The sequence below is a fragment of the Ambystoma mexicanum genome, chromosome 4p, assembly GCF_040938575.1.
Source record: "Ambystoma mexicanum isolate Mex_15411 chromosome 4p, UKY_AmexF1_1, whole genome shotgun sequence".
Lineage (NCBI taxonomy): Eukaryota > Metazoa > Chordata > Amphibia > Caudata > Ambystomatidae > Ambystoma > Ambystoma mexicanum.
In genome coordinates, this window is record NC_090927.1 from 342518891 (window position 1) to 342544395 (window position 25505).

The window sequence follows — 25505 nt, forward strand, 5'->3', positions numbered from 1 at the left end:
CCTGATGGTCTACCTTTTAATCTTTTGGACACCAATGTGTCAAAAATAATGTGAGTATCCCATGTCGGAGATTCCATTAACCACGTCTCTTGCAACGCTATGATGTCATAATCTTCCAGCGTACTTTGTTTAGAATTTATGAAATGACTGTTGCCTCTTGTATTCCAAGACATTAGTTTAATGGAAGTTTGGGTGATGAGTTGTTATGACCTATTCACATTATTCACTGGTAAAATTGTCTGACTCCGTCTGTCATTGCTTGGTTGGTAGATGTTTATATGCGGTTTATCCGCCTGGCTATCAGGAGTAAGATTAACTTGTGTTAATGTAAATCCCATGTCAAATAAATTCATTCTGGCCTGCCATATCAGTTTGTATATAAGGGCAGACTTAATGTAGATGTTCGTTTCAGACGTATTTTCGTGACTGGCAAATTCAATCAAGTCGAGACCAGACGATGTTAGTTCTTTTAGGATTTGGATTTCCGTGCATATATTTAATATGCTTGTGCGATTAAGCACATACGTTTCAAAAGGATGATCTCAACATTTCAAATTGAGACAGGGTAGGCCCTGTCGTTTATTCGGATTTTGCCAGTTGGGATTCGCCAGGGCTTGCAAAGACAATTTGGTCTGAGTGAGTGTCTTTAAATGCATGTTTGGTTGTTGATCATGAGATTCAATTACTACATTCGGGCCTTGTAATAACGGCCCAAATTCTGGAAAAGCTACATTTGATTGCCTCGATGGAATAGAAGTATGATGACATGTGTCAATTATATAGGATTCAATAGATGCTTTGATCAATTCACAAAGTTCTTGTTGGGATGAGGTGTTAGGCAAAGGCCTGTCCACAGTGGTTGTTTGAGTTTTGGATACGTCAAGCATGGGTTGAATTTGACGCTGTGGATTAGCTGTAGGATTTAAGCTCTCCGATGTTCTCTGAATTTCTGCCCAGCCATGTTCTTTCAATCCTTCTGGTTTTTGAACGGTGGGGGCAAATGCCTTTATGGGGTTAGCAGCTTTTGTGATTATGGTCTTAATATTATTTTTAGCTGCTAAATTCGCGGAGGGATCACTTCTCTGGGAGTTCTCGGTTTGATGGATCTGATATGGCCTGATGGATTCCCTGATTTCGTCTCTTAAAGCTTCAATGGTTGTGGGTGGCTGTAGCGGTCCGACACTAGAAATGGCATATGAGTCTGTTGCCTTCGCTGGATTCTTATCCTTGAAATTGGTTACATTAGTTGCTGGAGTGACATTCTTATTCACATCACGAAAAGATGATGCACCGCTTGCATGAGCTGCTTGTTCGGTCAGTGCCACTAAGGTGTCCAGAGGTTCGAATGGCACTATTTTTTGTGCTGGCACGTTTGTTGTCTGCGATATCATCGTTTGTTTTGAATTTTTATGTTGCATTTTAACATACTTGCGTTTCTTCAATCTCGAATTTTTAGAGCCGGTTAATGGCTTTGCCCTGCTTTTGCTTTCCATTCTTGGGCAGTCTGAGTTTAATAATGTTCGATAATTGGTCTCCGCTGCTTGACTCAAACACGTCGAATATGTTTTTCTTCAATTGTGACTGATCACTTATTTCCGCTGAGGGGTTTGAGGATGCAATGATTTGCACCTCTTTTTCTGAATGCTGAATTGGGGGCGGTTGAGCGTCCAACTCTCGTATATTCGTCACCACTTGTAATAATGAGGGCTCATTTGATTCTGTTAAGGTTGTTTCTGATTCTTTTGATAGTACAAAATTGCAGTCAGATGGAATGCATTCTGGTTTTTCCATGGAATCCTATGATTTTTCTATGGCATCCTGTGTTGTTCCTGGGTTTCCCAGCTCCTTTGATCTAGAGTTATTAATGAGAGTCTTATCTAGAAATTTTTCAAGTAATTTTGTTTGATGTGTCATTTTACTATCTAATGTTTCATACAGTTTTGCTATCGCCAGTAGAGCAGTATTCATCGCGCTAAGTGTGTTGTTAAGCGCCAGAGCCTCAGGAAACGAAAATCGCTTTGATTGCCCTTTTTGGATAAAGTAATCAGATTCCTGTGCTTTGTCTTGGAATCTTGTCCGCCGTGGAGTGGGTGTGATGAATGAGGGAGATTCGTCCACCATTTGAGCATCTGATTGTGGTGAGCCGTTAAGTTGAGGGAGATTAATGTCATCAGTGCCACTGTGGGCCTGCTCCTGTGGGGTTGTCATCGACTTGTCTGATTTATCAAGCAAACTCCGTGTGTGACCTTCCTGGAGCTGTATGAGATCTCCTGTGTTTGAGCAGATATATAAAATGTCAGCTTCTGAGTTTTCAGAACTAGAGGATGCATCCATGAAATCAAGCGCTTCTTGATCAATTTCACCCATCAAAGTTACGTGTTTGTATGCTTTTCGCAATTTTACTTGTGCTTCGACTCAGCATATGATGGGTTCCATAGGTTGGAGGGTTGAGGGCATTGGTTTAATAATGTTCATCTCGCCAAATTTCGCTCCCTCCATTGTGCACTCTTTTATGATTTCCTTTGAGGGTGCTATGCTTTGATCTATTTCCTTCATGATCAGGTCACCTGATGTTACCGCTAGTTCTAGTGTAACATCAGTAAGCTCGTTATCATGGCCCGGCTTGGATGTCTGGAAGGGTGCTGTATGCACACTTTACTTCACACAAACGGCCTCCTTTTCATTTGAAACTAATGCACTTCGATGCATTTTGCGATGGGCAACTCGATTACAGCCGCGACTGTTTCTGACATAACATCCGACGATTCTAGCAGAGTTATTGACTCATTAAGTTCCGTGGCTGTCTGGTTGGGCGTTGCCTTTGATGAGGTTGATGGATTAGCTGGTGATTTTAGACCAGGGTTGGGGAGGGCAATAGGTGGTGAACTAGTTGTCTCATTGCTGGTATGTTCAAGAACTAATTGTTCCTTGCCCTCAGAAAGCACATCCAGCTCAGAGTGGTCAGCTACTTGTGAGGCTGTTACAGCCGGTTGTTGCTCTATCGTGAGTGATTTCGATGAGTTTTTAATATGGTTTGTCTCCTTGTACACTCGCGCTCCTGTTTGAATTTCTATATCATAGAAGGAGCGAATGTCCGCAGATAGTGATACTGTGCGGCGGAGAATGGCACCCGCTGCCCCCGTTCGTGGAAGAGCTGACTTGGGCAGAGGACGCTTTGCCGCTGCAGATTGCGCTTTAAGCTGCAACAACGAGACGGTCGCTGTCCCAGGCATACCAGATTTTAGCGTAAACTTCTTTGGTGTCATAGTTTGTTTGTGGATATTGATGCAAAGGAAGTAAAATAATATCAATCAGCTATTTCACTGTTATAATTAAACAAGATAAATAAATAAAAATAATCTTAACACAAACACACACAAGACACGGATTTTACTAAAAATCGAATCTCGTGGGAATATCTCCACTTGTGCACAGCATACTATACCACTCAGTGGTAGCTGTTATACTTTTGTACTCACGCTTCCACAGTTGCATAGAGCTTATGACATATAAGTCTACTTTCACCCCTCCACCCCAGCACACCACAGACAGCCACTGACAGCCCTTGTTGAAACAGTGCTTTCCAAAAAGGCGCGCGCGCAAAAACGCGGGTCCTGCACTGATATAGGGCTTGTGGGTAAAAGGTGGCCGGGACCTTTCTCTATGCTGGGAGAAAGAAAGACAAAAGAGCATCAGGCTTGGAAGAGTTTGAAAGAGTTTGCCAGTCTTTCACTAAGTTCTATTTTCAGTGCTTGACACAGGACGCATACCGTGAATCCAACAGGTTAGAGACATGAGTTCAGCAAAGTCCGCTCACTAAATCCAAAGAATCGGGAGACACGATGTGCAGCCACTGACAGCCCTTGTCGAAACAGCGCTTTCCGAAAGAGCGCGCGCGCAAAAGCGCGGGTCCTGCAGTGATATAGGGCTCGTGGGTAAAAGGTGGGTGGGACTTAGAGTCTTTTCTCTATGCGTGAATCCAACAGGTTAGAGACACGAATTCAGCAAAGTGTGCTCACTAAATCCAAAGAATCGGTAGACACGATGTGCAGCCACTGACAGCCCTTGTCGAAACAGTGCTTTCCGAAAAAGAGCGCACTGCAACATTCCCTGTTTCACACAGCAATGCATGGCCACTTACTGCTCAACTCCAGACGGGTCTTCCTCCGAGGGATCTGGCCGTGGAGCGCTGGTCTTAGGCGTTCCAGGGCCCTCATCTGGATGTTGCTCAGGTGGACCCGTCACCCCTCTGCATCATCTGCCTTCACGAGGCACCGGGCCTTGTTGAGGGTCCTGGACCTGAGGTCCTCCCAGCGCTTCCGGACGTGCTTGCTGTCGTGGGTTGCCACCCCCTCCGCGTTGATGGCAACCATGACGTCCTGCCAGATCCTCTCTCGTCCTTCCTTGTCGGCGCGTGATGGTGTGAAGAGGGCATCATAATGCCCCAGGACATGCTCCACCAGGACACCAACTTCCTTCTCACTGAAGCTGGTGGCCCTCTGCCTCTCTGGCTGGGGGTCGCCAGTGGTCTCGGATGGTGTTTGCCCTGACATGGCGACCCCCGAGGCAGGCATGGGTGGGCAACTGGGTCCTTGGGCTGGGCTGTGGAGTGATGGTATCCCAGTCGGGAGTCTTCTGTTCCAGCAGGGGAGGACACAGCAACTGGACCCCTGCAGATGGCTGACGTGCAGGCACCAAATAGCAGGGCAAATAGCAGGGCAAATAGCAGGGCACGTGGCCAGCAGGCAGACAGGCAGCAGCAGATGGCAGGTGGGAGCGTGCTCAGGGCTCTTGGGGGCAGGAAAATGGCCTTTTGGGCAGGAGCGTGGAGTTTCGTGTGTTTTCGCCTGGCCAGCTTGATACAGAGTGATTTGGCACGTGAACAAATTGCACGTCAGCGTGTAATTCAAGGAAAGGCCCTTAGCGCGTAAGCGCGTCTGTGACGTAGTGCGCACGGGCGTTTCCCTCAACACGGGTGCATGGTGGATCAGCATGTGAAAAAACCACACGTCCGTGTGTGAATGCGTGTAATTCGAGGAAAGGGCCTAAGCGCGTAAGTGATGCGACGCGCGCAGGCGTTTCCCTCATCAAGGGTTAAAGGTGAGCGGGGCCAGCATTTCGCCGTACGTGCCTTTTGTGGAGACCGACGTGTGTTGCTACTTCGTATTGTTTCGCGCACCATCACAACTTCACAGCGGATCAAGGTCTCTTCTTTTGGCGGGGGTATTGGCTATGCGTGTTTTTCATCATCACGCTAGTCTGATGGTTAATTCCATGCACGTAGGCTGCAGGGGTTGCATGCACGGTTTTCCTGCAGTTTTGGGGTGCCTGAGCATTGCGTGACTTCATCACCGGGGTCGCATACAGCCATGCAGGTGCAGGGGTGCTGTTAACATCTTGCATCCCACCCTCTTCACCCCAATTGCCCAGGACAATTGTGGTGTACACCTCCCATTGGCACTCCTCCATCTGTGCCGGCACTACTCCATCTTTGCCATGGTTGGGAGGCCACCAAAGGTGAGGGGCGCCTCAGCTGGGCGTACTCCTCATGGCGGGCGTGGTCAGGGACGTGGCCGGGGTGACCAGGGAGTAGGGGGACACCAGGGTGTCCAGGGTGGCCGCAGAGGGGGAAGAGGCAGGGGTGCGCCACTTGGGCACGATGTTGTGCCATGTGTCGGTGCAGTCATGCCACCACCCCCTGTAGTTCCGGTAGATGCAGTTCTTGCATCTGGCACTGGCGCCCGTGTGAATCGGCAGTCCGTTTCATCGACTGCCACGGGCCCAAGAGTAGTGGTAGCTGCAGGTGCAGCTGTGGACACCACCACCCAGGCTCAGGGTCTGCCAGCGCAGGCTGCATTGGCACTTGAAGAGTGACTGGAAGATTTCCAGCAGGTCAGGAGGAATACCGTAGGTGCATGCAGGGCTGCCCTGACCGAGACTCGTGTCCCTGGGGCAGCAATGTCATCTGCTGCCCGGACCAGCCGGTTGTTGGCAAGTGCAGGGGCATATGCAGCCAACAACACCCCGGTTGTGAGTCTACCAACGAGGACAGTCAATGACCCTGACACAGCGGATGTTGCTGCGCAGGGTCCATTCCAGGGCACCCAGCAGCCACTGACGCAAGTCAGGCCTTCGGTCATCCTTCAAACTGCCACTCCCTTGGGTCAATCCATCGGTCCCACTGGCCATACTGATCAGGGCGGCATTCGCCAGCCAGGGTCCGCGCCATACAAGAGGAGGAAGGTTGCATCTGCAGAACAGGCTGGGACCCCAGACACAGCCACGGCCTCCTGCATGTCAAAGAAGAAGCCTTTCTGCAAACAGGAACAGGACCCCCTTTGTGGACTATGTGCAGGCCCACAGACGTGACATGCTAGTGGGGCTGAATTGTCAAACTACAGCTGCCCATCAGAATACCCACTGGAAGCATGTCGTGGATAATGTGAGTGCATTCGGCCATGAGGTGCGCACAGCTGCCGAGTGCAAGAAGCATTGGAATGACCTCAAACGCAGTGCTAATGCCAAGCATGCCTCTAATTACAGCATGACTCTGGTGACTGACGGTGGGCCACCACCTGAGGAGGATCACCTCACTCCCCACCAGGCACTCGTTGCGGTGTTGATACCACAAGAATTGGTCGAAGGAGTGGAAGAGATGCAGGACTTTGATGCCCAGTCCAGTGAGTGTTGCTGCGTGTATGTCCAGTCCATGTGTGTTTTGCCTGTGTGATGTGTTGTGCTTGACTGCCACTACATGCTATGTGTACATGGTTTTCATGTGCTAGTCATGCAATGCTTCACTGATACATGCTAGCTGTGCAGGATGGTGGACATGTAGAGCAGATGGGGACTGTCCTCATCACCACACTTTCACCCTACTCGCATGTTAGTCACCCAGATGCCCCTCCGGTCCATGTTCCTGCTCTCTGGCCCTTCTGCATGTAGCCAGGGGTAGTTTTCCTCTCAGCACTCGGAATATGTCATTGCATGACTGACGTGCAGGTGTCCTCTGCCTGCATGCGGGTACTCCACATAGGCATGACCCCTTGCCCCTCCATCCCCCCAGCACCCCAATTACACCATTGCACTTTTATGTATCATTTTGGCGTACTGCAATGGCCTATTCAAGCCTCCTGTGTACATGCTAACTTCCACCAACCAACCTGCCAGACACATGCAGTGGGGTACATCCTCTCCCCTTCATGCAGGGTGTATCACTTGGACTGTGCAGATGGCAGATGCTCCGCAGGGACATGAGTGCCCATTTATGCTCCATGTGCATTCCATGCATGCCCCTATGTGTCCTTGCCTGGATGCTCATTGTAGTATGTGCCTTGTATGAGCAACATTTCATGGGATTTCTACAGCCATCCCATGCCCACTCTGGCCCTGTCCTGTATCACACACATGTTTAGGGTGTCACAGTCTGTGTGGGGCACAGTCTTCCCTGAGTTTCAGGCCCACTGACTCTGTCCAACTGGTGTAGTGGCTTTTGCACACTTGGGTGTACTACTGAGGGTTCGTCATGTGTCCTGCTTACTGTCCTATCATCATCTGTTGTGTTGTCAGTTGACTCAGATGATGCCATTGATGCTAGTCAACATTGTCTGCCAATACACAGGTCTCTGTTCAGCCTTTTGCTACCAAGCAAGCCATCCCTGCATTTTCACTGAGAGGGGGGGGGCTTTGCTTGTAGCCATGCAACCCATTGCATGCACATTGAACATGATGCCTGAACTAGCCCTTCCACTGGCTTCACGATTTGTGATACACATCATGACGTACTTGTTCATGTAGATAGTGAGTAACGTACACATGTTCAGCACTGCATCAACCCGCTTCTGAGCCGTGTAACACCGCTCTACATGCCTACTCACTGATGCAATGTCAAATTGACCAGGCATGCATGGCAGGTTCTGTTTTGTGTGTGACATGTCTGCTTCATGTGTTGGCTGTCTGTGTGATGTCTGCTTCATGTGTTGGCTGTCTGTGTGATGTCTATGTGTATGTGTGTCATGTGCTTCTAACATGTGTACTAATATCTTTTTCTCTCCACTTTTCAGGTGATGACACAATGGAGCCAGAGGATGGTATTGTCATGCCAGGCACAGGGTTGTCATCACAACCACAACCCGGCACAAGTGGGGGTCGTGGGGTGGTAGACCACAAGAACCCACGTGTGCTCCAGTCCATCTTGTCTTTGGCTGGCTATGAGTCCAGCCCAGGTGACCACTCTGACAGCATGTTGAGTTGGATGTGCATCAGGTCCATACGTCAGGGGTGAGTGATTCTGATGTGGACACTTCTCTGTCCGTGACACCTGCACTGAGGGGCTGGACAGTGGTGGGACCTCCGCCTGTGGTGGATCGGGATGCAGGGTCACCCTCCACACCAGTCGCTGATGTGCCTGGGGCATCACGTAGACGGGGGCATGTAGTTGTGCAGCCGTGGGCGGTGCCAACCCAACGAGGATGCACGGTCCTTGGGTCCCGCAGGTGTCAAGCCCAGCCACGCAGTGGCCGCATGCCACCGAGGTATACTGAGTGGGAGCAAGACATGACTGCCAATTCAGAACGTCAGGGGGCAGCACTTGATAACATTGCTGCGAGCATGGAACGTGTGGCCCAATCCGTGCTCCCCCCTGCTAGGCAGGTGCTTCTCCAGCAGCAGGCGGCACAGTCCACGGCCCGCTCGCTCAGGCTGGGCATGGCGGCCTCTGACAGGGCACGCCAGGCTGAAATGTTGTCTCTGCATCAAGCAAATACTGCTCACGCAGAGGCACACATGGCGGCCCTGAGGGCTGAGTCTCAGTCCCTCAGATCCACTCTGGATGCCCTCTTGACATCCCAGAGGGTGCGGTCAGAAGAGAGGTTTGAGCAGCTTGAGCGTACCATCTCGGCTGAGCTACATGCTTGCCGGGAGGTGCATCGGTTGTCCAGCCAGACCACGCAGGAAGAACTCTGTGCTACACGTGTCACCTTGCAAGAGAAGCATGTGTATCACAGGAGGTTCTGCATGCAGACCTGCGTGTCATTGCCGCACAGAACCAAGCTCACCCATCCGGCAGACTTGCTGCCAATGAGGGGCATGCTGCACCTAAGCGTGGTCAGGCCGTCCTTTACAGGATGAGGCAGTCTCGGACAATGGATTATCTTCCACACAGATCGTGGTGTGCAGGCGTTGAGCCCATGGAGGTTTTTTTTTGTCTCAACATCATCGCATGTGGGTGTTGAGGTACACCCTGTACCTCCCCCCTCCTGTGTGCCTCCCCCCGGGTCATATGTGGCCATTTTTGATTTTTCATTTTAGTTTACTTAGTTAATATTAACTATTTGATAGTTATTTTAATTAGGTTAAGTAGGTTGTATATTGTTAGTTTAATTAGTTAATATAGTTTAATATTGTTTGTCTATTGTGCATTCATGTGACGGTGTGGTGCTTTGTGGCTTTGGAAAGCATCCACTGTCTGTTCCAGCTGGGCCCTTCAAGCTTGTCTTGTGTATGTGTTTGCAGCTTGGGGTCCTGACTCACATAGGCCACTCCTGCTTCCCTTATCCATGGGCTCGCTAGGATGGTTCGGTGTTACAAAATATTTCACAAGGGCTTTGGACTTCCTTAATTACTGTGGTGTGTCTGCTGCTGTTCTACTTGTGTTAACACCCCTAGTGGGGATTGGTTGCGTTTCATCCACCCCATGTCTGTAATGAATTTAGGTGAGTATGTGATTGATTTCTCCATTAATTGATGTGGATCGTGATGTATGTTATTTTTTTGCCTGTATATGTGCTTGATGCACTTCATGCCGTAGACAGTAGCCTGCAACCTTGGCCTGTCAAAGTGACAATGATGGTGGGAGGAGTTTGGATGTAGCTCTGTAACCTGGCCCAGTGACAACCAGCATGTAGTCACACACACAGGGAACTGCCTTTGCCAGCAGACGAGGGATGACTAATAAAGAAAACTGGGCACGTTCGGTGGTGCAGACGTGTGGATGTGTGTGCAAGCAGATGCACAGGGCTTGTGCTCAGACGTCCGACAGAAGCAGGCGTGTTTGCAGGAGATCCTGGCAAGGTGAGCAACACAAGGGCCCACACCGCAGACTACTTTCCATCAGGCCACTTGCACATGGATGCTAAGTGGCACCAGTGCTGTGAAGCTTTACCAGGCATTGTTGGAGAAGCACACAGTACAGCTGACATGCGTTGAGGGCCAAATGCCAAGTGCCTTTACTAGTTGTCGGGGGCACATGCAGGGGCCATCAAACATATCCTCGAGTTCCCCCTGCTCCATTGAAGCAGAGTAATTAGGGTAGTAGCGTTCCTGGCCAGAAACTGATACAGCGCACAGGGACAACCAGCGAGGCTCAGACTTGTTTTGAGTGCATGTCATTTGCATGTGCAAATTGCCACATGCACTACCTACTTAAATCTGCGGCGGGCAGAACGCAACTTGTACTGAAGTTGCACCTTGCTATACGCATCTAGCACTATTGTATCATGTCTGATTCTTGACACATTGGTCTTCCATTTCCCGCACGGCCACATGGGCCGGCATTACTGCATTGACAGTGTATGTACCATCGGTGGCCCAAGGTAACGTATGGGTACATAGCAGCAGACAGGGGAGTTTGTTTGTGGAGATGTCACTTACTTTGGGGCATGGATGAGGGTGTGTGTGTTGTAAACACACAGTCAGATTGGTAAATCACGCTCTCTTTGCAGCATTGAAGTGCTCCTGTTACCGGACCTGAGAGTGCGCAGGCAGGAGGCCAGCACTCACCCCAGAGATAAGTGTCTCTTTGGCTTGCATTTGACTGATTTGGTACAATGTGCATGATGAACATGTTTTCTCTGATTGAGTATGTGTTTTTGTGATTAGTTGTATTTTGCCTACTTTGCCTTGCAAATCCACATCCACTCTCTTGCCCCTCTTTCCAGTTATCCTGAATACCAATGCCTGTCCATACAACATATCCCTGACCCTCCTTCCCCACCGGGGTCTCAGAGGCCTGTGTTAGTTTGACCTTGCAGGCACCGAGACCACGGAGGGGTAGGTTGGTTTGTGCCACTCCTGCACCTAGACACCGGAGCTGTGACAGTACCCATCAGTTGTTGCATCATCATTGTATGTTATGTACCATGAATGGTACCCATCCTGTTGGACCATTGTTCAACTGTGCTACCTTGGTTGTTCTATCATTGTGCTTGTACATGTGCTTTGACATTTCCTGCTACCTCAAGTCATCTACCCAGGATTTTTTGGTGCCTATAGCCTTTTTCACTGGTTTGTGGGTTTACCTACTTGGAGTTCTCTGCGATGTGGCATTTATACCAGGCAAGGTGGCCTCTGAGGGGGCTGGACCCTATTTACACGCAAGCTGGAACATGGAGCCCAAGGGGTAGGGTGATCCTGTAGCCAGGTAGACTTGAAGGAAGAAGGCTAGATACCCCAGAGACAGTTGTTCAGAAGTTCACAGTGATGTGTTAATGATGGCCTTTTGTTGTTGGACAGTTGGCTTGGCCTACAGTGTTTTGGGCACTCTGACATTGTAATTGTGGGGTACTATGTAAATGATGTGTTGTGCTGCTCAATGCCTGTTCCTGTGTTGTCTTTACTTTTCAGGTGTCAGGGGATTGGTGTGGTTTGACATGGTTGGGTGTTCTCATGTCCAATGTTCACATGTGATGTGTGCAGGACACTGAGGGTCACTTCATTTCACATGCATATATTGAGTGCATGTCCCTAATGACACACAAAGTTGCACAATGATCCACCACACGTACATCCACCCTTCCATGGCCACAGGTGCACACAGATTGCATTTTCAGGCCCGCGGTGTCCAAGCAGCACATGATCTATTGCCATTTGGGTACCCTGTACATGCGTCATTTGGTTGTAGATTTCATTAGTTGTTTTCATGTGATGCTCAAGGTGTATCTGCAACACAATGGCTGCTCAAAGTGCTGTGTGCTGTGCAGTGTGTTGCAGGAGACACACACAGCACACGGGTTCGGGAGTTTGGATTTTGCCATGCCCAATGTGCATGTGAATGGGCATTCAGTGTTGTGTTCATGCTACGACTGTTGGAAAGCATTTGTGTCTGACCTTGTATGTGTGGGAGGTTGTTGGTCAGTCATTTCATCTGATTCCATGTCGGGCATCATTGTCTCATGCCAGTTTTCATTTATGACATGTCTCTTTGTATAATATTGGTCATGTGTTTGTCTTTTGCTATTGCATGGCATGTCATGGTGTAGCAGACAAGGGTGATGTGGTTTGGCAGGGTTTGGGTGGCATACCAGGGATTGTGATGGACTGTTTTGCAGGGGTGTGTGATACAGACCTTGCCTGTGTTCCTTTTGGTCACACAGGATTGGTTATTTTTAAGTAGCTAGGGATACACACAGTGTGGCACTTCCGTGGGAACATTCTCAGGGTGGTAAGGTTGTGACAGTTGTCATCATCGATTGTCACCGGGTATGTGCCAGGACTGTGTGCACTCTGCAGGGTGGGAGTCTAGGTGAAAAATGTGGCCACAAGCTGGGTCTGGGCTGCCTCGCCACGTGCCCTATCCCCTCCCACGGGCAGCGCCTGTGCCTGTGGTTGGGGATGTGCAGGCACCACCATGTCCACCGGTACCTCCCGCCGTGTTGCAACATTATGCAGGACACATGCTGCCACAATGATCCTGCACACTACTGGGGGTGCAATAGTAGCTGTCCGCCAGAGCGGTCAAGGGAGCGGAAGCGTTACTTGAGCACTCCAAATGCGCGCTCCACTATGCCCCTAGTTGCAATATGGACATTGTTGTATCTTACCTGGGGTGGTGTGATGGGGTTCCGGATTGGCGTCATCATGTGGTTGCTCAGAGGGTAGGCACTGTCCCCTGGGGAGGTGAGAATAGTTGAGATTATTAGGGTTTGGGTATTTGTCTGTGTGTGACTTGCATGCATGTGCACAGGCATTTGTACTCACCTAGGAGCCATGTGTCGCCATGCTGCCCAGCTTCCAGGGCCCGGATGAGGGCAGACATTCTGTATATGAAACTGTCATGGGTGGAGCCAGGGTAGTTTGCATAGACAGAGGTGATGTTTCCTTACCATCGCATACAACCTGCACGTTGATGGAATGCCAGTGCTTGCGGTTTCGATAGATGTGCTCAGTGGCCCTAGGTGGACGTAGGGTCACATCGGTGCAATCTATGGCACCAAACACTTTGGGGAAGTGTGCCACCCTGTAAAAGCCCTTGACCACGGCCTCCCTTTTTGCGGGTATTCTGGGCATGTATATGTGCCTGCGGACTGAGGGGCGTGCAGTGATGATTGCCAACACCTGGTGTAGGCAGCGTGACTGCGTGGCCTATGAGACCCCCCCCACTATGGCAGTGGTCCGCTGAAATGACCCAGTGGTCAAAAAATGCAGGACATTGAGCACCTTCTCCAAGGGGCTCAATGCTTGGGAGCACAGGGTGGGGGAAGTAAGGTCATCTTCCCACTCCCTGACGAGGTCTAGGAAGATATGTGGTGGAAACCGATACCTGCCATAGACGTGGCCGTCAGGCATCCCAAAAAGGCTGGTCCGGGGTAAAAAAAAAGCAGGCCCTGGCTATTCTCCTCCTTCTGTGGTGTCCCACGATCAGTGCTGCGACAAATGGGGCATTCATCGTAGCTGGATATACGTGTTTGTAGTTTGCGTGCACTTTTATACTGTGCGCGGGGACGCTTCCACCTGCCTTCGTGTGGTGGAAGCGTTGACGCCTATGTGCGTCTTTTGCCATGCGCGGGTTTCCCATATTTAAATCCATGAATACGGGTTGTTCGCGTGCGTGTGGGCGTTCTGTGCATTTCCCTGCAGTACTTCCCCAGTTACGCCTTCTTTTTCACACGTTTTTCCCCATTCCGCGTGTTACACCCTGTGTCCCGCCCCCTTTTTGGTGTGTGCGCGGATGTTGTGCGCTTTCCCTGTGCGCGTCGCACACGGCGGTCGGGATGTTGCAATGACTAGTGCGCCCGTGTGCGCCACGCACGGGTTAGGCGCACATCCCGAGAAAAACACGCACAGGGACTTCCATGAATCACACGCGTGCACGTGCGCTTCCTTTTCACGCCTGCGCCAGCTTGCGCCACTTTTTTTGGTGCACGTTTGTTCCATGAATTGGCCCCTTAAAGTCCTGTTTATCTGACGAGTTGCGCGCACATCTAATTATAGGATAATTTCTCCTATACCTTTACCATCACTGAATTAGATGTCATCCCAGTCTCTTACTTAGACCATACGCTTATCACGGGCCAGATGCTCAACTCAAAATTCTCACAAAAGTAAAAACACAATGTCCGACCTTCCGACCTCTCAAAACATTGTGGCAGAATTGTTTGCAGTCCCTTTTATGAAGCCTCTCTGCTGGAACCAGGCAATCAGAACCCTTGACGACATCCTGGCAAAAACGTCATGTCGCAATCTGCAAAACTATGGAAACTCTTGTCACGAAGATTAAGACAGGCACTAAACCCTTGCTCAAATTGTTGAAGAAATTATTTAAAATTGAGCTGGACATTTATAGAAAAGGTAGAAAATTGTAGAAAATGTGGTTAAAATGTTGAGCTGAATCTGACAAATGGACCAGAAAACAACATGCCACTTGATACCAGCCTGCCATCGCCACTGCAAAAAAGAGTTTCTATCAATCAAAAAGCTGCCCAACACCCAATAAATCCTGTGAACTGTTCAATATCTACAATGTGATCATAGGCCCCAAAGGGCTGAAAAGCAAATCCAAACCATCTCAACCATTAGTTGACAAGCTATCAGCCTTTTCCCGAAGAAGAGCCTGAGATCAAAAATGTTCCTCCTCCTCTGACTGACTGCTTGTTACACAACCTCTCCTCCACCCAGCCCACTTCCTTCAACTCCTTTCAGGAACTATTCATCCAGTAGTTAAACAGCCCTACATCAAACGAGTTCTGAAAATAATGCTGATATCACAACCCTAGCCAACTAGAAACCCATCGCTAATATTCCCTTTTAGGCCAAAACTCACCATCCTGAAGATGCTGAGCTGCCCTGATCTAATCTACTTACAGAACTGCTTTGCCCCCTGCAGCCCACCTGCCAACTTGAGATTCTGCAGGAGCCGTTTGCTTTACTCCCACAGATAAAATAAAATGTCCAAGCTGGAGGAAAGAAATGTACAGTTGTAGGGCCCAGCTTGTGGAGCTACTTAAGAGAGGCATTTCGGGCACCTGCGTCCCTAGCAAGTTCCAAGAAACGTACGCAAGCATTTAAGCATGGTCTTTAGTGACACCAAGATAATAAAAGTATGAGTGCAATGTTGTGTTATTTTCTACAGCAATTAAAAACGGTTCTTCACAAAAACAGGTTGCACATACTACAAATGAGTATGTCATGAAAAGAAACATGTTGGTAGAGTACATTTGAGTTTTTTCGCCTGCTAAAGAGTTCATGTTAACCTTTTGAGAACTTATTGGATTTCCCAAAATTGGAATCTGAGTGCAGACACGGTTCATAGAAACAGCTATGGCTTATGCTCTTAAATTGAGAAGGCCGTCCCTGAGGGAGTGCCTATGCACAATTATTATAGTTAAGTGTCACTTCAATGATTCCATAATCCCTATGCGTAGGCTATGGGATGGGCAGAATGTGCATTCCATTACTGCATAAAACCTGTGTTTCCTTCTGGAAACAAGTGCATGGTGCACTCTCTGGCCCTATCTTTGTATTAGGATGTTCCTAGATGTAAAACATCCCCCCGCTGACTGTACACTTTCTGCATTGGAACCCCAGCAAAGTCAACTTTCCATTTCATGCATCTGTAAGCACATTCCACACACTCGCATTCCAGATGTATCATTTCACTTTGATAACATTACGTCGCCAGCCGGCTATGCATAGGTTGCACAATCTGGCAATCAGATGAAAAGAGTGCTTGCAGCATAAGATCATTGTGGGTTTCATGTCAGTGCAGTGCCTCACACCTTGTATAAATGTCATGTTTAACTGTGTGTCAGATCAATCAGTGTTGTAATTTCGGTGCAGTTCCAAATAGATTAGTCACTAGACACTTGTACAAATAATAAAGAAACAAAGTACACACGCTGCTCTACGTTATGTCTAATATGAGTATTAAAATATATAACTCTGGTTGATGATATATTGCACAGTGCCGCGTTTGAGTCACACATTTTTATTGGGCAGCAAATAAAAGCATTTAGCTGGCTTGCCGGGCCAGTTCAAAAGCACCACAATGCTAGGTGGAGGGTTTGGCGGCGGTGCCACCAGGAGAACCTAGGTAGGCAATGTTTCATGGTACCACAGGTGGCCTTGAACCAGTCCTGCTTGTATGCACTTCTTTAGTTTGGGCTATTTGGTGGTGCTTGCGCCACCTATAAGCCAAAACTATTGCATTTGAGTACAGATTGGGAGAAATGGCATATGAGGAGGAACACACAGCTTGCAGATGTTTGGTTATTTCCCCACCCATTGACTGCACATGGCCATGCCAATCCCTATGGCCATTCCCACCCAGTTCCTGCTCTCCCCGCTCCCAACACTCCTCCTCATGGAACTATTTGAGCTTGGTTAATGTAGCCTTAAAATCAAACTTTGCACTTGAAGTGCCTGCCAGTGTTTCTTCAAAGCAGTCAACTGAGAGTTAATGACTTCATTGGAGCTGTAAATTTGATACTTGTGTAATAAAAATGTCTTAACCGGATCTACCTTCAGCCACTTTTTAAAAAAAGACTTTTATTTGTTTAGCTTAACCGCACAAAAAGAAGCGAGCAACATTCGAGGCAGGTAGAAATCACATACATTGCATACAGTACAGGTACAGAGTGTTAATATACGTCATGATTGTGAACATGGGGATTATACACAGCACAGGTGAGGGGCTGGGGAACCGGTGTTTCAAGAGGTGGTCAGTAGGGGCGAGGGGGTGGGAGACTCAACATCTGAGACAGTACATGTGGGGGTCATGTAGGACCGAAACTTTGACCAAATGTCTCTGGGCCTCGAGTGAGTTGGCTGCTGATTAGCCCAGGATTATTCGGTATCTGAGGCCCATGTGACTGCTCTGAGCCACTGCGCATGAGTGGGTGGTGCGGGCCGGAGCCAGCACAGTAGGATGCAGAGTACTGCGAGTAGCATGCAGAGGCCAGCCAGTTCTTTGGAATCGTGGCGCAGCTCAGGGAAGTCATGGAAGAGACACCGTGTTGGGGACCGAGTGATAGTCTGATCAAGGATAGTTGAAATGGTGGAGCACATTTCCCTCCAAAACTGCGTAAGGCGAAGACAGGACCAGATCATGTGGATGTAGACAGCATTGTCGAAGCCACACCTGGGGCATCTTGGGGAGTGGTCATTTAACATATGGTGTAGTCTGCTCTGGGTGTAGTGGTATCTGTGCAGTACTTTGAATTGAATCAACTTGAAACGGGAGTTGAAGGATACATTATGAGTACGTGCACACATAAGGGTCCAACGCTCATCGGTAATTTCCAACCCCAGGTCCTCCTCCCATGCATGTTTCAGTTTAGTCAATGAAGGGGTAGATTTGGCCTGTACCAGGGCATATAGTCTAGATACCCCTCGAGGAGTTGGAGGCAGATAGCTCAGCGACTACAGAGTCATCAGGTGGTATTGTTGGAAAATTGGGATATTTAAATGTAAGAGTTTTCCGGAGGGATGAGTATTGGAGCCATGCGGATGATTTCCGTCTCAGGGACAGTGGGAGGTCCGGCCATTCAATAAAGTTTTCCTGTTCAAAAACGTCCCGGATCAGTTCATAGCCTGCTTCGGCCCACCGGCGCACAGTGAGTGGTGCTACATGCGGGACCTCTGGGAGGAAGTTCCAGAGTGGTAGGTCACCATGAAAAGGGTGGGTTGTGGCTAATAGTTTCCAGGTTTTAGATAGGGCAAGAGATGTGCAAACTACAGGATCAAGTGAGTCTAGGACTACTGGCATGGATGTGAGAATTAGGGAGCGGATATCTCGATCTCTGACCGCCAATCTCTCGAGTCTGACGTGAGGGGGAGGATCCGATGTGTTGAACCAGTGCGAGGCAAATTGGGCTTGCACCACTAGCCAGTATCTGAGGAAATCAGGGAGCCGAAGCCACCACACTCCATAGGGGTGGCCAACGTCCCAAGCTTAAGTCGAACCGCACCTGAATGCCACGAGAAGGTGTTGAGGGTACGAGTTAGCGCCTGGAAAAAGCCCCCACCCGGCCACTGGGGGATGTTAGTGAACCTATATAGGAGTTGGGGTAGCCCGATGTCTTTACCGCCAGGTTTGTGAGGTATTTCTGATAGTTTTCTTTGAATACTAACTCAGACTGGCGAGCCACCTCTATACCGAGATAAGTAAATTTCGATTGGGCCCATCTGAACCCCATGGTGTCAGGAGGGGGACGTGTGCAGTCAGTGAGTGGGAAAAGGGTGGATTTGGAGCACTTTACCTTGAGTCCAGAGATGTGCCCGAAGTGCCCGAAGTGGACTACATCCTCCAATATTGGAGCTAGATTGGTAGCGGGGGAACGAATGAAGAGCAGGACGTCATCAGCACATAGAGAAATGATGTCCGATTGGCCGGCAGTTCATAGGCGCATCATGTCCTCAAACGGTTCCATCGCTATGGCGAAGATTAAGGGAGAGAAGGGGCAGCTCTGTGTCGTCCCTCTAGCAATTTGAAAAAGGGAAGAGCATCTGTCCTCGGTGCGGACCCTGGCTACTGGGTCGGAATATAACAGCCTAACCAAGTAGAGGAAACTGGGACCAAATTTGCATTTTTTGAGGAACCGCCATAGGTACATCCATGACACAGAGTCAAATGCTTTTTGCATATCGAGCGTGGCGGCTACTGCTTGAACATTTGGGTTGATTCTACTTATTATGTTGAAGAGCAGTCTCAAGTTCAGGGAGGTGGAGCATCCCGGGATAAAACCTGTTTGGTCTTGGTGGATAATGTTCGGCATGTAGGGGGCCAGGCGTAGGGCTAATAGCTTGGCGAAGATTTTAATGTCACAGTTAATAAGTGAGAGGGGGCGGTATGAGTCGAGTTGGATGGGGGGTTTGCCGGGCTTAAGTAAGACCGTTATTATTGCCTCACGGAGAGAAGGGGGGAGCTTTCCCACTTCCCCTGATTCCTCCCAAAAGGCCATCAGATGAGGGAGTAGGAGAGATTTGAAGTGTTTGTAAAATTCAATTGGGAGGACATCTGAGCCCGGGGATTTGCCTGACGATAGTGAATCTATGGCTTCTGAAAACTCCTCGGGGGTAAACGGTCTCTCAAGAGAACTAATGGTTTCAGGGGAGAGGATCTTTAGGTGGAGGCTGTCTAGGTAGGAATCGATCTCTGCTGTCGGGACACTTTCAGTGGTAGCATAAAGGGATTTGTAAAAGGCCAAAAATTCGGAGTTGATGTCTTGCGGTAGTGTGGCCAAGGTGCCATTGGATCTTTCCACTGCAGGAATGTTTGGGGAGCCAAACTCGCGGCGGAGAAGCCTGGCTAGGAGGCGACCTGGACGTTCGCCCTCTGCGTATTTTCTAGCGAGGCCAGGGTTGTCCAGGAATTACACCTCACGGTCCGCGAAAGAGCGAAACGCCTTCGAGTTCCATGCCTAGGGATGATAGGGTTTGATGTAGTGCGTATTGGGATTCAAGGGTGGCAAGTGTAGCTTCACTTTTTGCGATATCTCCCCAAATTACTTTCAGGGTGCCATTTTCTTTGGATAGAGCAATACACCTGATGTAGACTTTGAATGATTCCCAGAGGGTGGCCTGTGACGACACCGAATTAATGTTGATTTCAAATAAATCCTCAATGGCAGTCTCCAGTTCAGAGCTAAAGGCAGTGTTGAGAAGAGAGTAAGGTTTAATTTTCCTTTGCCTAATTCGGTCTCGATCTGGACCCCAGCAAAGGGTGATGGTCACCAGTGAGTGGTCGAGAGGGTTCTAGAGAGAATCATTAAGCGTGACAGGTTCCTTATTAGTATATCAGATACTAGCCATCTGTCAATTCTTGAGTGTGAGTCGTGTACTGAAGAGTAGAAGGAGTAGGAGCGGGAATCAGGGTAAATAAGCCTCCATACATCTACGATCGCAAGTCGGGGAACAGATGTTAATATGGAATAGGCTGCTTTGGAGAGTTGACGACGTCTGGAGCGAGATCTATCTAGGTTCACATCTAATATTGTATTGAAGTCGCCACCCCATAGGATCAGTATCAGAGGGAAGCTATCTAAAAGGGAAGCTAGGGGTAGGTAAAACCCGGGGTCATCAATATTGGGACCGTAGATATTTAACAGAGCCACCTCCCTATTTTGCAGGGTGCCCTGGAGCAACACATATCTGCCCTGGGGGTCAATCTGTGAGAACCTGCAACTGAATTTAAGGCTTCTGTGAATTAGGATCATAACTCCGCGGCTTTGGCTAGAGTAATTAGTAAAGTACCTTTGGGGGCCCCCATTTTGGCAAACTTTTTACAGTGTTCAGTACAAGTGTGTGTTTCTTGAAGAAAAAGGATTTTGACGCCATGACGCTCTGGTGAAGTTGCAATTGTCTCATTTTCTTATAGTTACCCAACCCCCATACATTCCAGCTCATGAACGTTAGGTTATCATCGATCAACAGTGTAGAGGTACTCATTAGTCATTAACACATAGTGGAATGGTGGCTCTCGAGCCCAAGGCGCCGGTCAAGCACCGACCCGAGTAAAACTGACCTGGCACTGCCTCATGCTCTACCCCTTCCGTGGACGTCAAACCTTTTTTAACATAACACCCAACCCCTTCCACCCCCACCCACATCCCTCCCCCAAACAGAGGAATGATAACCCCATACCCTACTAACCAAATCCAAACCAATGGCATCAATGCCAGGGGGCCTGTGAACTGGCCTGGCGGCGATGCTCCGGGCTGGGGGCAATTGAGGAAATGCATGGTGCCTGAAGGGAAGGTTGTGCATGACTTAGGTAGGACCTTATGCAGGTGGGAACAGCACGGCCCGCAGTAGTTAAACAATTTACAATTTAAACAATTTACTCATGGCTGGGAGAGAAGGTCTCCCACGCTTCTGGGACAGAGAGGTGTCCCGTGCCTTCAGTCACTTGAGTTATAAGCACTATGTGTGTCCTACATTGAAGTTCTGTTAAAAACAAGCATTGGCAAAGCCAACAGTGTTGGCTTGGGCACATGTATTAGGTATTTGCCAGGCACTGCTATTAGATGCCAGGTTTCTCGCAACATTTTGCACCTGCTACCATCAGTGGCCAGTTAACACCACTATGGCAGTGCCTGGCAAGTGCTTTTCCCATGCCCACACAAAAGCCCAAACTGTTGCCATTACCAATGCATGTTAATATTAATGCTGTAGGATCCGCCAGGCACCCTTTAGCAAAGCGGTACGGTTTAAACTGTACTAAGAATGAAAGGATCGGTTGATAGCATATGACTGCACAGGTACGGTTTAAGCTGTACTAAGAATAACAGGATCGGTTGATAGCATATGACTGCACAGGTTTCTCTCTGTCACGGCATGATCACATGAGTACAATCCCCAATGCCACCAGCTGCCGACAGCAATGGTTGAACCTGACAACACGTCTTCCTCTGCTCTAGCAATCACCAGGCCTTGGGTGTGCTTTCTCAATCCGCTTTCCTTTCATGACCCTCCCCCCCTGCATCTCCACTTGTCATCTATCGACAAAGTCTGTGGCACTCACTACCTTGCCTTAAGAAGCCGCTAAGCGCATGTTAAAGTCCCCTCTAGCAAGGGAAAGTGAATGACAAGGATCCATGACAAGGTAACCGTTTTCACCCACTTCTCACATTTTACATATTAAATGCTTAACCTATTAACATTAACATCATTAACACCTTTGCATGGTAATTTCAGTTAGCCCAATAAAAGGTACAGAAACCTGCATCTTGCACCATCAACAGCAAAAGATGTACTTTTATCCACTGGAGAGTTCTTTCTGATATAGTCATGTTTATTAAGATAGGTTTTAAGAAAGGTTAATGTAACCTATTCAAACAATATAGACAGATTAAATGGCAATTTCATAAAAGCATTCATAGTAATCCTACAAGTCTAAACATTTCTTAAGTGCAGTGTCCAGATCGTTTTCACATACATCATGTGTGAACTCCTTCAACCAGTGGAAGTGTGCAACCTTTGCGATGTATTCCTAAGAAATTAAACAATTTGTAATATTGCATTGTATTGCGTCATTTGCAAAACGCATTTCACCATTGGTATGGTCACAACGTGCTGTAGGTTGAACGCACTTGGGGGACTGGAGTTCAGTTATGGGAAAATGTGAGAAGTGCTATGTGTGTTTGCATAACGGCCAGTACAAAAATATGAAGGGGTGTCTAGTCCCTGCTAGCCCTCCATGTTGAGCCGGCATGTGGATGGGTGGTGAGAGTCAGTCAAGAGAGGGTTTACGAAAGTAGGATAGTCATTATGCGTGCAGCTATCTATTGGAATGTTGTCGTGAACGGTATCTGCATTCTTATGGCAGAGGTGTTGTGCGAAGTGCCTTTGAGTGGTGTATGATGGCAAATGCTTGCAGGTCGGCGGCTGTGCCTTAGGCTAATTTCCATAAGCATGGAGTGTGAAAGGTTCAATACATTTGTTACATTCTAATGAATACCTAGTTTAATGCAAAGTCTATAATTATTGCCCACTTAGATTCAGTACAATTGCTACATTTTACATCCACCTGTATTCTGCCTTCACTTGGATGACAATAACCTAGATTCAGTCTATAATATAAGTGTAATATGAGGCCTACCCTCAAAGAATCATCTAAGTGCAATGCATGACTACCTTTGCAATTCCTCTAAATGCAATAGATTGTCTAACCGGCCCAGTTCTTCTAAGAGCACTACATAGGCTAATCTTCACAACTATTCTAAGTGAAAAACATTGGCTAACCTGCAGAATATTTCTGAGTGTAATAAGTGGGCTAACCTTCACCATCTTCTAAGAGCATTCCATAGGCTAACCTTAGCAGTTCTTCTAAGTGCAATACATTGACTAACCTTCAAAAATCTTCTAAGAGCCATACAGTGGCTAGCCTTTGTAATACTTTAAAGTGCAATAAATAGGCTAACCTTCACACTTCTTTCTAAGTGTGGCACATCGGCCAATCTACACAGTTCTATCTAAGTGCAGCGCCTAGGTTAAACTACACAATTCTTTCCAAGTGTGATGCATAGGCTAATCTACACAATTCTAAGTGCAACACATTGGTTATCTCTGGGTGCTGCTCTAATTTCAATCACGGCCCTACCCTCACTATTCAGCTAAGTGCTATATATATTGAAATACCCGGGCAAAGTGCAGATCAACAAAGAATGAGTGGGAGATAGTAATGTGGGAGTGGCTGGGTTTTACTAGAGCACAGTAATGTCTGTGCTCCCCCACCCGTACCACCCTACCTGGTTGTCAGTGTACGATGTCTCATCATGTGTCCATGGGCGAACAGGGGCTAACAAGGGATGGGAGCTCCTTTTGCCTCTGGCCCTTTGCCTTTGGCCGGCTACCGCGCAAGGCTGCCCAGGGACCTTCAGTGAAGAGAGCTAGTTCCTGGATCAATTACGGGGTAGGAGTGCAGGAGAGGGGCTGGAAGAGGATAGGGGAGGGAATTGGAAGGTTGGAGATCACTGGGAGTGTCGAGCAGGGGGAAGCTAAAATGCAATAAAATGTGGGTAGGTGGGCGGGAGACCACTCACAGGCGAGGGAATTGGATTAATTAGACCAACGGATAAAGACCTCTCATCCAATTTCAAGCATGAGGCAGGTTTGGAACCAACAACACAAGCAACTGAATATACACATGTAAAGAACTTGATCACTTTACACATTTATTACATTAACATCTTTTGCTAACTAATGCAAACCACTTCAGAACCTTTCATTGCCTCTGCCTTTCTTTCTTTCTTTCTTTCTTTCTTTCTTTCTTTCTTTCTTTCTTTCTTTCTTTCTTTCTTTCTTTCTTTCTTTCTTTCTTTCTTTCTTTCTTTCTTTCTTTCTTTCTTTCTTTCAATGATAACCTTTCCCGGCTGCCAATCGCTAGTATTAGAAAGATAGAAATGTACAGTTTGAATGATGGGGGGTTGGGATGGTCGGATGAGGGTAGATAAACAAAGAGACCAACTGCAGTAAAACATTCCAAAGAGAGCAAGACAAGATTTCTGCTTACTGTGAAGATTTCTGGAAGAGGTATTCAATTATTTTTTAGCATGACTGTTTTTTCAAAGAACTTATGGACACGCGAACTAATACCAGATGATGTGCACAAGGCAAGGATCCTTATAGACTGGCAGACTGAAATGTAAACATTGTAGAGTGATATTGCACATCGGCAGTTCAGAATAATCCATTTTAAGATGGCCAGGGGCGAGGAGGAATGCCCACACACCGGACAGAGTTCACCAAGTGTTGTGGGCAGATCTCTATTGGGTACTTAAAGCACAGATCTTAGACATTCACAATGCCAGTGTTTCCTGCCTTGTAAATAGAGGTGGGCTCTACCCATAGTAATGGATCACAGACAATTAGTGCAAAGGGCATCAGCACAGTATAGGAAAGGAAAGTCTCTACTTTATTTCCTTTAGGGTATACTTAGTAAAACATCAAATATGAGTTCATGGTGTGCAGACAATCTCCAACATGGCTCTATGCTTCACGGCATGTACCTCTATATACATATCTCTTAATGTTGGCTGTTAAAGAAACAGAAGGAATGTTTTGGTATGACCAAAAACATGAATATAGGCAAGTATAAAGTAAAAAACAAAAACATACGTGCAATGTGCAGGTCACACGCTTGCAATTCCACCAAGCCCGTGTCAGATAATTGCACACTAGCTAGTGAACAAACCACGTCTGCCAAATGTCCCCACCCCCTGCAGGTGGCAGCTTGCAGCTACTGGTATTAAGAACTACACTCATCAAGATAGCTGAGCCGATTAAGGCACATCGGGGTGTATCCTGTGAGGCACTACATATCATGGGCTGTCAGCCAGACCGTTCAAATTCGAAGGTCAGAGATGCCAATTACATCAAACCTTTCAAAGAATTCAATTACACTGGGTACATCTAAAATTGACAGGCTTGGGAGTTCAGCCATCTCGATCTCTTCCACAACTTCTACTTCTACTGTAACACTACTTAGTAGTTATCTCTAAATGACAACCAGGTAGTGCTATTCATCAAAACGTCCTCTGTGGTCTCCGAATCATTTCAGGTAAACATCAACTTGACCCCACCGGGTACACCAAACCATTTGATAGGATCCATCCAGGGGGTAGCTGGCCACCCTCCCTTATTTTAGAACTTCTCACACATATTTTAGCTACCTCCTAATAACCTGGACACGACTGGGGCAATGGCTCCAGAACCTCACTGCTTGCAGCTGAGGAGGGAAATGAGTCAAATGGGATTAATCTGATATGTGTCCCAATTTCCCTAAAGGAGAG